The sequence below is a fragment of the Acomys russatus genome, chromosome 1, assembly GCF_903995435.1.
Source record: "Acomys russatus chromosome 1, mAcoRus1.1, whole genome shotgun sequence".
In the NCBI taxonomy this organism is placed as follows: Eukaryota; Metazoa; Chordata; class Mammalia; order Rodentia; family Muridae; genus Acomys; species Acomys russatus.
In genome coordinates, this window is record NC_067137.1 from 25,562,814 (window position 1) to 25,575,123 (window position 12,310).

A 12,310-nucleotide genomic window follows, 5' to 3' on the forward strand; every position below is an offset into this window, starting at 1 on the left:
TCCAGCACACAACAAGAACATTTGCTCAACCATGTTCATAGCAGCCTTATTCATAATAGCCAGAACCTGGAAACAGCCTAAGTGTCCCTCAGTAGAAGAATGGATAAAGAAACTGTGGTACATTTACACTATGGAATACTACTCAGCTATTAAAAACAAGGAATTTCCGAAATTTGTGGACAAATGGATTGAGTTAGAATGAATCATAATGAGTGAGTTAACCCAGAAGCAGAAAGAGTCAAATGGTATATACTCACTTATATCTGGACACTAGCCCAAGGGGCATGTCCCATGAAAGTCTTCACTTATCAGGAAAGTGGGACAGAGGGGAGGACATCCTATTGGGACAATACATTTTTAAGGTGACAATACATGAGGATTACAACTCTATATCCTTGTCAAAGGCAGCTGCCCTCTGTAAAATCCCACTCAGGTGCTATAAAATGGTATTTCTTTATGGGACTGATACATGTTTCCTTAATTGCTAGTGACTCTGAGCATCTTCTCATGTACTTCCTGGTCTCCTTGTATCTCCAATGGAAACATGTCTCATTCAGGACTTTTACTTATTTTTATACTAAATTTTACTATGTTTAATTATTTATTATGCCCATCTAAGTAAGTCATGATGTCATCAGACACAAATAAATAGTAAACTTGTTATTACTGTGAAGCAAATTAACCCCCATAATCTCACACAAACATTTTTCACTGCTGCAAGAGCAGTTATCATCTACTCAAGTTCTAAGTACAATACACTGCTGTAACTACATCAGCTGTGTCGCTTCTACATAAGAGATCTTAGACTTGTTTGTTCAATCGATGGTCTTACCTTTATCTCCTAAACTCATCGTTCACTCTAAACACACTGCTTATCTGCCAACACTTCCATTTCGGAATATTAGCATTTATTTTACAATAACCTTCAAGCCTCCCAGACCAAGCTCATACTTACACACACACACACACACACACACACACACACACACACACACACACACACCAAAAAACAAAAAAACTCAACAGGCAATGGTTTTCCCTTCACACTTTTACAGTGACAAAGTCCTTCAACTCTTCCCTACCTGGGAGACTTCTCTGTTCATAATGAGTCCTCAAAGTAGATGTGGTCAAATCAAGTGCTGCAGAGGGCAGCTCTGGGGGAGTGGAGTGATGCTGTCCAGAGCTCTCACCTCATTTAAGGCCAATTACACACACAACTAAAGTGAGAAGAAAAAAGCAAACGAGAGGTTAGATTGCCATTTTATTCTTCAAGAAATAATAAAGGCCAGAAATAGTAGGAAATAAAAGAAATGCAAATTTTCAAATCAAATGAAAAAAATATTTCCAAAACAGAGTGGATGAAGATCTGAATTTGCAGGCAAAGACCTTCCTGCTGGTCTTCTCTGAGACAGCTTGCCACTAAGGTAATGCATAATTACATTCTGTTCAACTTCTAAGAGACTCACTGGGAAGCCTTTAAAAAATCATCTCTGGCAACATTTGCATGCTTATCCTTCTTATTACCTATAAGTTAGGATTTTCATGTTTCAAATTATTTCATTCTTTCAATTTATATATGCTTCCCATGTATTGAAATTATTATAACATTTTACTTTCAAATTTTCTATTGGAAAAGCTTACAGACCTTTATATTTAAAGTGAATTGAGCTCTGGTTCCCACAACAACGGATTCTCTTGTACTGTATTAATCTGCTCACAGAGAAGAATTATAAACTGTAGACAAAATATAAAAGTAACTGTTTGAAGACACTGGAAAGTGATCAAAGCAGACTCAAATTGTAGATCTGACTGTTGTTCAAGGAAGGGAGCCACACTGGGTGAAACCCATACTCAGAAGGTTTTCTCTGTAGGAACTTTGTCAGGACTTCCCTTAAGTGCTGGGAAGCTGGAGTCAAGACAGAAAGCCATGTCTCATGGGCTTTAGTCATTACTGAATGCACATCAGAGCTAATGGGAACTTGAAATTGGTTGACAGAACTTTCTGCACAAGCATCTCCACATTCATACAACTGACGGTGAAAGCTACAAAAATTTTGATAACAGTAAAAGATTTCTGTATGCTCAAATTAAAAAACTAATTTGAAATTAAATGTATAATGTGTCTAAAATGTTTCTGGCAGTGCTTACTCACGTGGTGCCTCACGACGTCATTGTGGCTTTGGTTCTGAACACACAATATGCACATGCTGCACCACATGTACCTGCACACCACAAAATGCTAACGATGATGTCTGAAACACCTCAGCTCAGATTTCAGACATCGGAGTCTGTGAATCATGATGTGTGACTGCACACACAAACCTTTCTGCTCTTAGAGTATATGATTGTTTAATTATGAAAAACGAAGACAGCCTTTTCCTAAATGTCATTCTTCAACATTTAAGTCTCAAATTAGTATTATAGTTGTATTATTGTATTATTAGAAAAATTATTTGAAAATGGCTGTTTATGTGGCTGGCTTAAGTTTTTTATTTTTTTTTAAGATTTATTTTTATTTTATGTCTCTCTCTCTCTCTCTCTCTCTCTCTCTCTCTCTCTGTGTATGTCTGTGCGTCTGTGTGTACCTACTCTAGGCCAGAAGACAGTGTTAGATCCTCAGTAACTGAAGTTATAGGCATTTGTAAGGCGCTTGCTATGGGTCTTGAGAACCAAACTTGAGTTTTCTGGAAGAGCAGCAAATGCTCTTGACTGTTGACTCCTTTTTCCAGCACTTTCCATTTTTTTTTTTAAAAAAGATAAGTAAATGAATTTTGGCTTGTGATTGGGTTAGAATTTCCAGTAATTTCTGAAATGGTCCTAAATATGCTTTTGCCATTTTGTACTACATATTTATATGAAGCAGCTTTCTTAGCACTGACAACTTAAAAAAATCAAAATATTGATCAATTCTGAAAAACGCCAAAGATGCTTTGCATCCTGTAGTATCAAACATTCAACCAGGATTTCATTCTTTATTTAATCTTCTAAAAAAAGATTTATTTATTTTATGTGTGTCAGTGTTTTGCCTACATATACGTATGTGCAACACCTGTTGCCTTGTGCCTGTAGAGGTTAGAAGAGGCTGCTGGGTCATGTGCTGTAAAGGGTAAAAGACAAAGGAAAAACACCTTGACCCTGACCTGACCTAAGACCAGGGACAAGAAACAGAATCCCACCAATCCCCGAGCTTGCCATAGAATCCCATTAATTCCTGAGCACAGAATGCCACCAATCCCTGAGCTTTTAAATTAAGCCACAGAATCCTACTAGTTCCCGAGCTTGCTGCCATATCAAGCCACATAATCTCTCCAATCCCAGGCCACCCTGGAAAGCTCCGCCCCCAAAAGAAACCCTACATAAACCCTGCCTTCCACCCAGTTCTCTGCTACTTCTCACCAGCTAGCCTCATATGAGGTTTGTTGTCTGGTGTGACTGTGGTATTCCTTGGCTCCCGACTGCCACATTACCATTTGTCTCCTAGCTATAATACTTAGATTGATGCTGTGACTTGGCTAGGCTCTCCTGGTGCCCGTGCTCCACCTCAGGGTCTAAGCTGCATTGGGACCCTATCCCTCATCTCTGGCCAATCCACAACAGACTCACCTTCCAGCTCACCAACAGCTCAGCACACCCTCTATCAGAAGCATTAGCTAAGTTTCCCCTTTGGTTGGTGTAACTGCTTCCCTGAGTCCAAGGAAGTGACTGTTGGGTGCCTGGCACCCCTCTGGTACCCCTGGACACACTCTATAAGGCTCCTTCATCTGACCCTATCCCCTGACCCTGGAGTGCAATCCTGCAGTTTCCTCAGGCCCAAGCAGGCTAGTGTGATGTCTCCTGCCCTCTTCTCCAGCCTTTACTTTGGAGATCCCTCTATACCCCACAGCTCCTCTAGGCCCTCACGGCTCTTGTGACTCTGCTCTCCAACCCTTTCCTGTGGATGGAACACCCTCCTCCCGGAGCTCGGCTTTCATTCTCATCTTCTGGCCTCCAGAAAAGCCCTGGTACCAGGCCCTGAGTCTGTCCTTAAGCTTAGCCAGGCTAAGCCCTTGACCCCTGCTGAGCACAGTGATGACCCACTGAATGCCTCATGTCCTCCTCTGGTCTTCCCTGAGTCCTGGGAACACCCACAACTACAGGTTGCAGTGACATTTTTCTTACCCTCTCTCATCCATGGGAATGACATCTTCCATACTCTCTCATTCCCCTTGGAATGTCTTTTAGAAAACCTCCAGCCTCTACATCTGACACTCACCCTGGAGGGCCCTAAATGTATTCACTTTTGCAATCAAAAGTGGCCTCAATAGCCCTTAGATAATCAATCCAAATGGCCGCTTAATGGCACCCTAGATCCTAATATTATCTAGAATCTTTACAAATACTGCTAGAGATTAGGAAAATGGAAAGCGATCCCCCCATCCCCTATTTCTCTTTTCTCTGCTCCAAGCTTGTTTGTTTTTGGTTTGGTCTCCCCCCGCCCCCCCACCTGCACTATGTAAATGTGCTGTGTTTTAGGTTACTGGTGGTGGGTCTATAGTTTGTTGTAAAGTGGGAGCCCGACCTGGAGGAGCGGGGAGAGCACAGGCGTAGGAGAGCTGCGCGAGCACACATTCTTCTCTTGCTGGTGCTCCTCCCAGCTCCCTCCTGCAGTGCCCTGTGTCTAAATCCAGAGCTCAAAATTTCCTATCTCTAGCCTTCTTTGTTCTCAACGTACTGGATTCAGTTTTACACAGATTCAGATGTCCCTTAGGTACGAGTGGCATTAGACTGTTGTTTTGTGCTGTCCCACTTCAATTCACAGCTGGTTCTGGAGTTGGGGTATGGCTCCCCTCCTTTAGACCCCAACATGCTCATGTAAAAGTTTCCTCCAACATCTCTGTGTCACCTGACTGTGTGACAGAGAAAAGGGGGCAAAACAAAATAAAGGGACAACTGCTCCCGCCAGGGCCTACTGCTGCTCATCATATACTCCTTTGGGTCTCGTTACACTCTCTAAACTTCTGCTATGCTGTGCATACCTGTAATTCCAACACTTAGGAGGCAGAGGCAGGCAGATCTCTGTAAGTTTGAGGCCAGCTTGGTCTGCAAAGTGAGTCCAGGACAACCAAGGCTACACAGAGAAACCCTGTTTTCAAAAACCACAAAACAGAAACAAAAACAAAAAACAAAAGCAACACCCCCCCCCTGTAAAATGTGTAACAAATAGGTTAACTTAAAACCTGTAACGAAAGATCATGCTGAAGGTGACCCTGACCCAGAAAGACACACGTGGCACACATTTACTCATAAGTGAATTTTAGCCATATATTGTGGGAGAAACATACTTCAGTGCACAGACCCAAGGAAGAAAAGTAACAAGGAGCATCCAAGGGAGGACGCTTACATCTCACCCGGAAGGGGAAGTAGAACAGGCAGGAGTAATGGTTGAAGAGAAGGAACAAGGCGGGAGAGGGAGGGCAGACAGATGTGAGGGTGGAGTTCAGACCAAACTAACATGACCCACTTAGCTGGGGCTGGGGCTGAGGCAGTCCCTGACCAGGGCCCTGAATGAAATTACAGTAGGGAAAAATTTATAACCTGTCCTCTGGCCAGTCTCTGGAAGGCTGTCCTTAAAGAGGTAAATTGTGAAAAAATCCAAGAGGTCGCCCAGGACAAGCATGAAAACACATCTCAGTTCCTAGACTGCCTTACAAAGGCCCCCTCGTAGTGTATAGTCTGGATCCTGAGATCCCAGATGGAAACGGCTCCTTATGACCTTCCCCCGGGGTTTCCCTGACACTCAGGCCAAACCTAACCATCTAAAAGAAGAATCTCTGACTCCACAGGCAGAGGTTTGAGCCGTGGCCTTCAACATGTGCCATGGGAGAGATGAAAAAGTCCAAAACCAAAACCACCTGATTCTGCTTTCGGCTTTCAGCTGGCCTTAGCAGCTGCTCAGGCTCCTAAGGCCGAGAGCCTCCAGGTCCTTGTTTCAACTGTGGTCAGGAAGGTCAGTGGGCCCTGGTCTGCCTAAACCATTGCCAACTGTTCTGACCATACCCACGGTGCCACCAAAAGAGACACTGGGTCACTCATCACTCTCCTGTCCCTTGTGGCATGAGAACATCAAGTCCCAGTTAGCCTCCAGCTGATCTCCTAGGTCCTGCCGTGGACGACTGAAGGGGTCGGGGCCAGCCTTGACCCAGCCATCCCATCTCCAACAGGGGGCCTTGGGTAGTCCTCACAGTATCAGGGTGACCCATCTCTTTCCTCTCCTTCTCGGTCCTCTACGGTCAGAGTAGAGGGACAGCCTTACCAGCCTCACCAACCCAAACTCAGCTGTGCTGTCAACCTGTCCTCTCCCTTTGCTGGGAAGGTACCTTCTAGCTAAAACAGGAGCCTCTATTTCTTTTGTTTCCCCCCTCCCGTCTTCCTGACCCCGGAGGATCAACAGCCATCCCCCTGCCCACCTCTTCTCCTCCAAACCACACAATCCGACATACTTTTTCCTTACCAGCCTCCCAGGTGGATCCCTGGGTATGGTACATCCAACCCCCTCTAGAGCCAAGCATATTCCCTCACATCCAACTACAAAACCCTTTCATTCCCATCCAGAGCAAAAGAGGAGGCTCAGTTCTTGTTGTTTGGAATGTTTTTTTCCCACCTGTCTGTTTTCTGTGTGTAGATCAGTCTCTATTTTCTGGTGTATCTGTAATTTTTGTTGTAAATGTGGGAGCTGAGATGGAAATCGGTCAGGCTCAGTTGAATGGGTGAATGATGGTGGCCATGGCATATTTTGTTTCTGACTGGTCTTCTCTGACTATGTGAGCTTTCTGAGTTCTGTGTTCATTGGTTTTGCTTTTGCTTTCTCTGCTGTCGTGAGCTGCCACTGCTAAAGCTGTTCGGAATTTATCTGGGCTTTCTGGTCACTGGATTCAGCTTATGAAAGATAGGGTTTTAAAACAATACTTGTTAGGGCTGGAGAGATGGCTCAGAGGGTAAGAGCACTGGCTGTTCTTCCAATGGTCCTGAGTTCAATTCCCAGCAACCACATGGTGGCTCACAACCATCTATAATGAGGTAAGGTGCCCTCTTCTGGCATACAGGCACACATGCAGGCAGAATACTGTATGAATAATAAATAAATCTTTTTAAAAACCAATACTTGCTTAATGAGGTATTAAAGCTACACCTCCTTGAATTCAAATATAAGAATGTACCTCTGGCCACTGCTGAACTTAGTAAACTCTTCAAATTCCTAAAAGGCAGCAAAGTGGCCAGACCCTGCCTGAGGAAGCTCCAGCAGCCTGGCCCCTCCCCTAGACCTCTGTAACTGTAACTAAGGTCATCTCCAGCCCCTCAATAGGACCCATCTCAGATTATGCTAATTTGAGGGAAAAGTCTGGCCAAAACACCACCAATCCCTGAACAGAAGAACCACCAATCCCGGAACTCCCCAAGATCAGGACTTGAAGTCCCACCAATTATCACTATGGAAATCTCTGCCCTAGAAAGCTCTGCCCCCTAAGAAATCCTATATAAAGGCTGTGTCTGCCTGTTTTCCTGCTGCCTTCTCCCAGGAATAGAGGCAGCACTCTTAGATTCATTTCTCCAATAAATCTCTCTTAAGAGATTTATTGCCTAGTATGACTCATTGGATGAAGCAAAGAAGAAAAGAAGCAAAGAATTGAAGACATTGAGGAAGGAGCTGGGCTGAGGCTCCTGAGCTCCTCAGCGCAGCTAAGGGATACCTTCCCCCGGGAGCTGCAACACGTCTGCCGAGGAGGTGTCCTCTCAGAGCTGTGTGGTTCCGGGGCTCCTGTGTCCCAGGACACCCTTCCCTTGGGACACTGTCCCACCTCAGAGCTGTCTGGTTCCTGCCTTCTGAGTCCTAGGATACCTTTCCTCAGAGCTGTGACACTTTCATTGGGGATAACTTCTCCTTTCAGAGTTGTATGGTTCCTGGGCTCACGAGTCCCAGCATACCTTTTCTTCCAAGCAGGAAGGCCAAAAACACACTACCTTGCAAATCTCCACCCTGGAAAGTTCTGCTCCCAAGAAACATATAAACTTGTCTTCTGCTCAGTTCTCTGCTGCTTCTTGCCTGTGCAGAGGCAGCCACCCTCCTGGGTTCTTCCCTCCCAACTTCTTTTGTGAGGTTGGTTGTAAAGTGTGTCTCTGTGGTATTCCTTGGCTTCTGACTGCTAGGATACCTTTCCCCTCAGAGCTTTAATGCAGAGACAGTTTAGGAAACCAGTACTAGAGAGAGAAAAGGGTATTACCACAGTGGCAAAGAGTGAAGGAGGCCTGGCCATCAACTGCTAACTTAAAGTAGTTTAAATAGGCCACTATTCTCTTTTCTTTTGCCTTCACTTTCAGAGTAACACAATTCATTCATTCTTTCTTTCATTTTTATTTTATGTGAATGGGTATTTAGCCTGCATGTATTTGCATCATTTACATGCAGTGCCCACAGAGGCCACAAGAAGACATCAGATCCCCAAGGGCTGGTGCTACAGATGGTTGCCAGCTACTATGTGGGTGCTAGGATTTGAACTTTGACCCTTTGGAAGATTAGACAGTCCTCGTAACCACTTAGGCACCACCCCAGCCCTCAGAGTAACAAAATTCTTACACTGAGCCTTCTGAAGAATAACTAGTATAGTTTTAACTGGTTCTTAGCTTTTTCTACTTAAAACTGGTCTTTCTTGGGTTTTATATGATTGTTATCAGTACTTAAGCTGTTTCCTATATTAATATTTTTGTGATGATTGCTCCCACTTTCCTCTTTCTCTAATTTGTGACTTTAAAAACTCCTCACTGATTTTATTTCTGCTGATGTCTTAAGTGTGATTTGGAAAGGGACCAATACTCGATGCCTGTTCAAACTATCATGTTTACCCAGATTTAGTATTGAATGCTATTTCTAACTTTATTTTTAAAAATATTACTGTTATTTTATTTTAGAACAGTCAACATTTTATTTCATGTGTCTTTAAACAAATTAGCTTTGATCATTTTAAAATACACCATTCTGACATTCTTTAAAACACCCAGTAAGCAAGGTGGTGGTGCACACCTTTAATCCCAGCACTTGGAAGGCAGAGGCAAGCAGATCTCTGAGTTTGGCGACACCCTGGTCTACAGAGTGAGTTCCAGAACAGCCAAGGCCACACACAGAGAAGCCCTGTCTTGAAAAACCAACAACCAACCAACCAAACAAACAAAACCATCCAGGAAGTGAAATTATTGGGTAAATGAAAATTTTAAGCAGCTGTGATATGCAGCAAAGCCTATGCAATAATTTGACTGGAAAGAGCACAGATCAAAGCAGTGCTTCTCTGTACATAAACACAGCACTGTGAATTATGGCTTTTAGAGAGCACAGCAAAAACAATTCTTTTCCATTAGGGACAGCTGATTTATGAGATGGCTACCAAAAGAAACCGCGGCCCAGTGGATTAATGTCTTATCCAGGTATATCAACTATTGAGCATTATAGAAGCCATTTGTTATCAGTAACATTTAAAACATGAGCATTTTTACATTGTTTTAATAAATTGGTACAGATTCAGGGCTGTTTTCATTATAAGATGGTTTTTGCTTTCCTTGGGCCATACTTTCTGATATGGGTACGCAGTGGCTTGAGTAAGCGATGCTTCTCACAGGGCCGTGATCTACCCTCGGTCCCTGCTGTTTGGGGAAGGTCACGGGAAGCCAGGCAGGCAGACCCTTGCTACAGGAAGTACATCACTGGGCGCATGGCCTTAGGCCACTTCTTGCTCTTTTTTTCTGCTTCCTGTGTGTTGAACACAGTGTGATGGGTCAGCTTCCTGCTTCTGCTGCCACGTTTCCTCTACTGGCTCCCATGCCTTCCCAGCTATGGCAGACTCTGCACTCTTCCACTTCGGACCATAAGCCAAAATAAACCCTTTCTCTTCTAAAGTTGCTTTTTGTCATAGTATTTTATTACTGCAACAGAAAACTATCACAGGCTAGAAACAGTTAAAGTAAATACAAACTCCCAGTGTGTTCAAATTAATTGATTAGATGAACTATACTGCCACCCAGTAGTGCACCGTCACAAACACCTTGTGGCAACTGTAACAGTTTTCAGTAACATAAAGTTATGATTCCATACCATACTTATTAATTTATACCAAATACATTTTGGAAAAGAAGACACATGAAAAACAATTTTTCTTGGAAGAGACTATAAAATTCTTCATGAGAAACGATGCTACTACCTTTTTCTATTAATAATGACAGATGTGTTGTGTTCCCTAAATTTAAGTTGAAAATGATATAAATAAAAATGGAAATAAAACCATTTATATTAATATTAAATTTATAATTAGAACTAAGTGGTTTTGATTTTGCTATAGTATGCATTCACTTGCCTTATTAGTACCTCTATAGAGAAAAGACTGTGAAAACAAAGATTTTAAAAGCAAAGTTCTTGGGCTTGAGAGATGGCTCAGAGGTTAAGAGCACTGGCTGCTCTTCCAAAGGTCCTGAGTTCAATTCTCAGCAACCACATGGTGGCTCACAACCATCTATAATGAGATATGGTGCCCTCTTCTGGCATGCAGGCTGAATATTATATACATAATAAATAAATCTTTAAATTAAAAAAAGTTCTTTAATTTTTATTACAGAATTGTAACATTAAAAATGTTTTCCTTTTTATTTTTTTCTTTTAAAGGATCATTGGATTTTATGATTACAAAATTCATTTATGAAAATCTTGTTGCACCTTTCCAAAAAACAAAAAACAAAAACCCAAACCCACAAAACTTATTGCTCCATACAAATTTTCAGGTATCTTTTAAAAATCTGAGTAACTCTAGAGAATATTTAGTAGAAAAAAAAAAAAACAATTGTATTATGCTTGAACTGATGCAAACTGCTGCTCTGTGGCCAAAGAAAGATCTCCACAGGGAGTCCTGCTGAAGCCTTGCTCTAAGCATGCTCAGTAAGTGGTATAACTCCTACAGTGAGCAGCAGCAAGTCTCTGGCACATGAAAAAATACAGAAAGTGTAGAGCGTTCATTGCAGTAATTTTTATAATGATAAGCTGTGCACCAACAGTAGAATGGATTAGTAAATTCTAGAATATTATTACAATAAAACCTCACAGTGATTAACATAAATGAGCAGAAGCTCAAGTATTAACATCTGCCTATGAGCATCCAAACTCCTTTCTTACAATGGAGGGAGGACAGGGATAGGGTTAAAAGTATCAATTCTGGAGTCCAACTCTACTATATGCTTTCTGGACTTGGACTTTTAATCTTGGATAAAATACTTAGCCAAGAAGTGTTAGGAGAGGAAACACTTAATACTTTTAAATGACTTAAGACAGTGTGTGGCACATGATGAACACTGTGAAAGTGATTAGTAAGTAGACCTTAACCAACTAAGTTTAACTCTTCTGATTAGCAGCCACCTTTCAATAAATGATGTAAACCAATGTACTTTCTTTCCATCAAGACCTGTGTATATGCAGGCTATGTGTTGTCTGTGTCTGTGTCTGGTGTTATGTGACTGAGTGTAGAAGTACGTGCACACAGGGGAGGCGAGAGAGGACGTCAGGTGCTTTCTATTTTGCTGCCTTGAGAAAGGTCCTTTACCAAGCCAGAAGCTCACCATGTTACCTAGTCTAGCCAGTGGTCTTAGGATACATCTATCTCTGGTCCACCAATGCAGAGACTGGCAGCCATGCCTGGCTGGCTTTCTTTTATTTTTTTTTCAACATGGGTGCTAGGGACTCAAAATCAGATTGTCACATGCTTAAGCACTCTTATCCACTACGCTCTCTCCCCCAGCCTCTCCTACAGTTTTCACCTAACTTGTTTATCCCTTTATGCCCATAATAGTTTCTGTTCCAGAAGGCTTACATGCCTCCATGTCTTGTTTTCACTCTTACTATGCTTCAAGGGAGATACTGATGCTTAAATTCTAAGTTTTAAAATGTATACAAAGAAGCCAATACAGAGTACATTTCTTAAAAATCTTGAATTTCATTTCTCATCTCCTCTTTAAGAAGACAGATTATAAATTTACAGTAAAAATTGTGTATTCAACAGTCTGCATATAAACTACTAAGGCTAAAAGATTAATGAGTATTTCATCCACGATAACAGAAAGCCCCAGAGTAGTAAATTCTAGCACTACTAATTCTGGGTATAATATAAGCACATTTGTCCTAGAGATTAGTCTTAAAAGACTACTCCTACTATTTTCATGCTCTTTAAGTTCCACTCTGGGTTCCTCTGCCTTAATTGTTTTACATGGTGTGTGTGTGATTGTGCATGCACGCCATAGCTCACAT

At 42.2% G+C, this 12,310-nt stretch overlaps 1 protein-coding gene and 1 long non-coding RNA gene across 2 annotated transcripts in view; both read right to left on the reverse strand.

The window, feature by feature from the left end:
* Positions 1–1,176, reverse strand: part of Ncoa1 (nuclear receptor coactivator 1) — a 97,068-nt gene extending 95,892 nt beyond the window's left edge. Inside the window, 1 exon segment of the mRNA XM_051143092.1 lies at positions 1,083–1,176. The gene's annotated coding sequence lies outside the window, so the exon portion shown is untranslated.
* Positions 1,177–1,182: 6 nt separating this feature from the next.
* Positions 1,183–12,310, reverse strand: part of LOC127186813 (uncharacterized) — a 133,863-nt gene continuing 122,735 nt past the window's right edge. The window contains exon 4 of the long non-coding RNA XR_007830412.1: positions 1,183–1,217. This is a non-coding gene — a long non-coding RNA (uncharacterized LOC127186813). The remainder of the gene's footprint in view (positions 1,218–12,310) is intronic.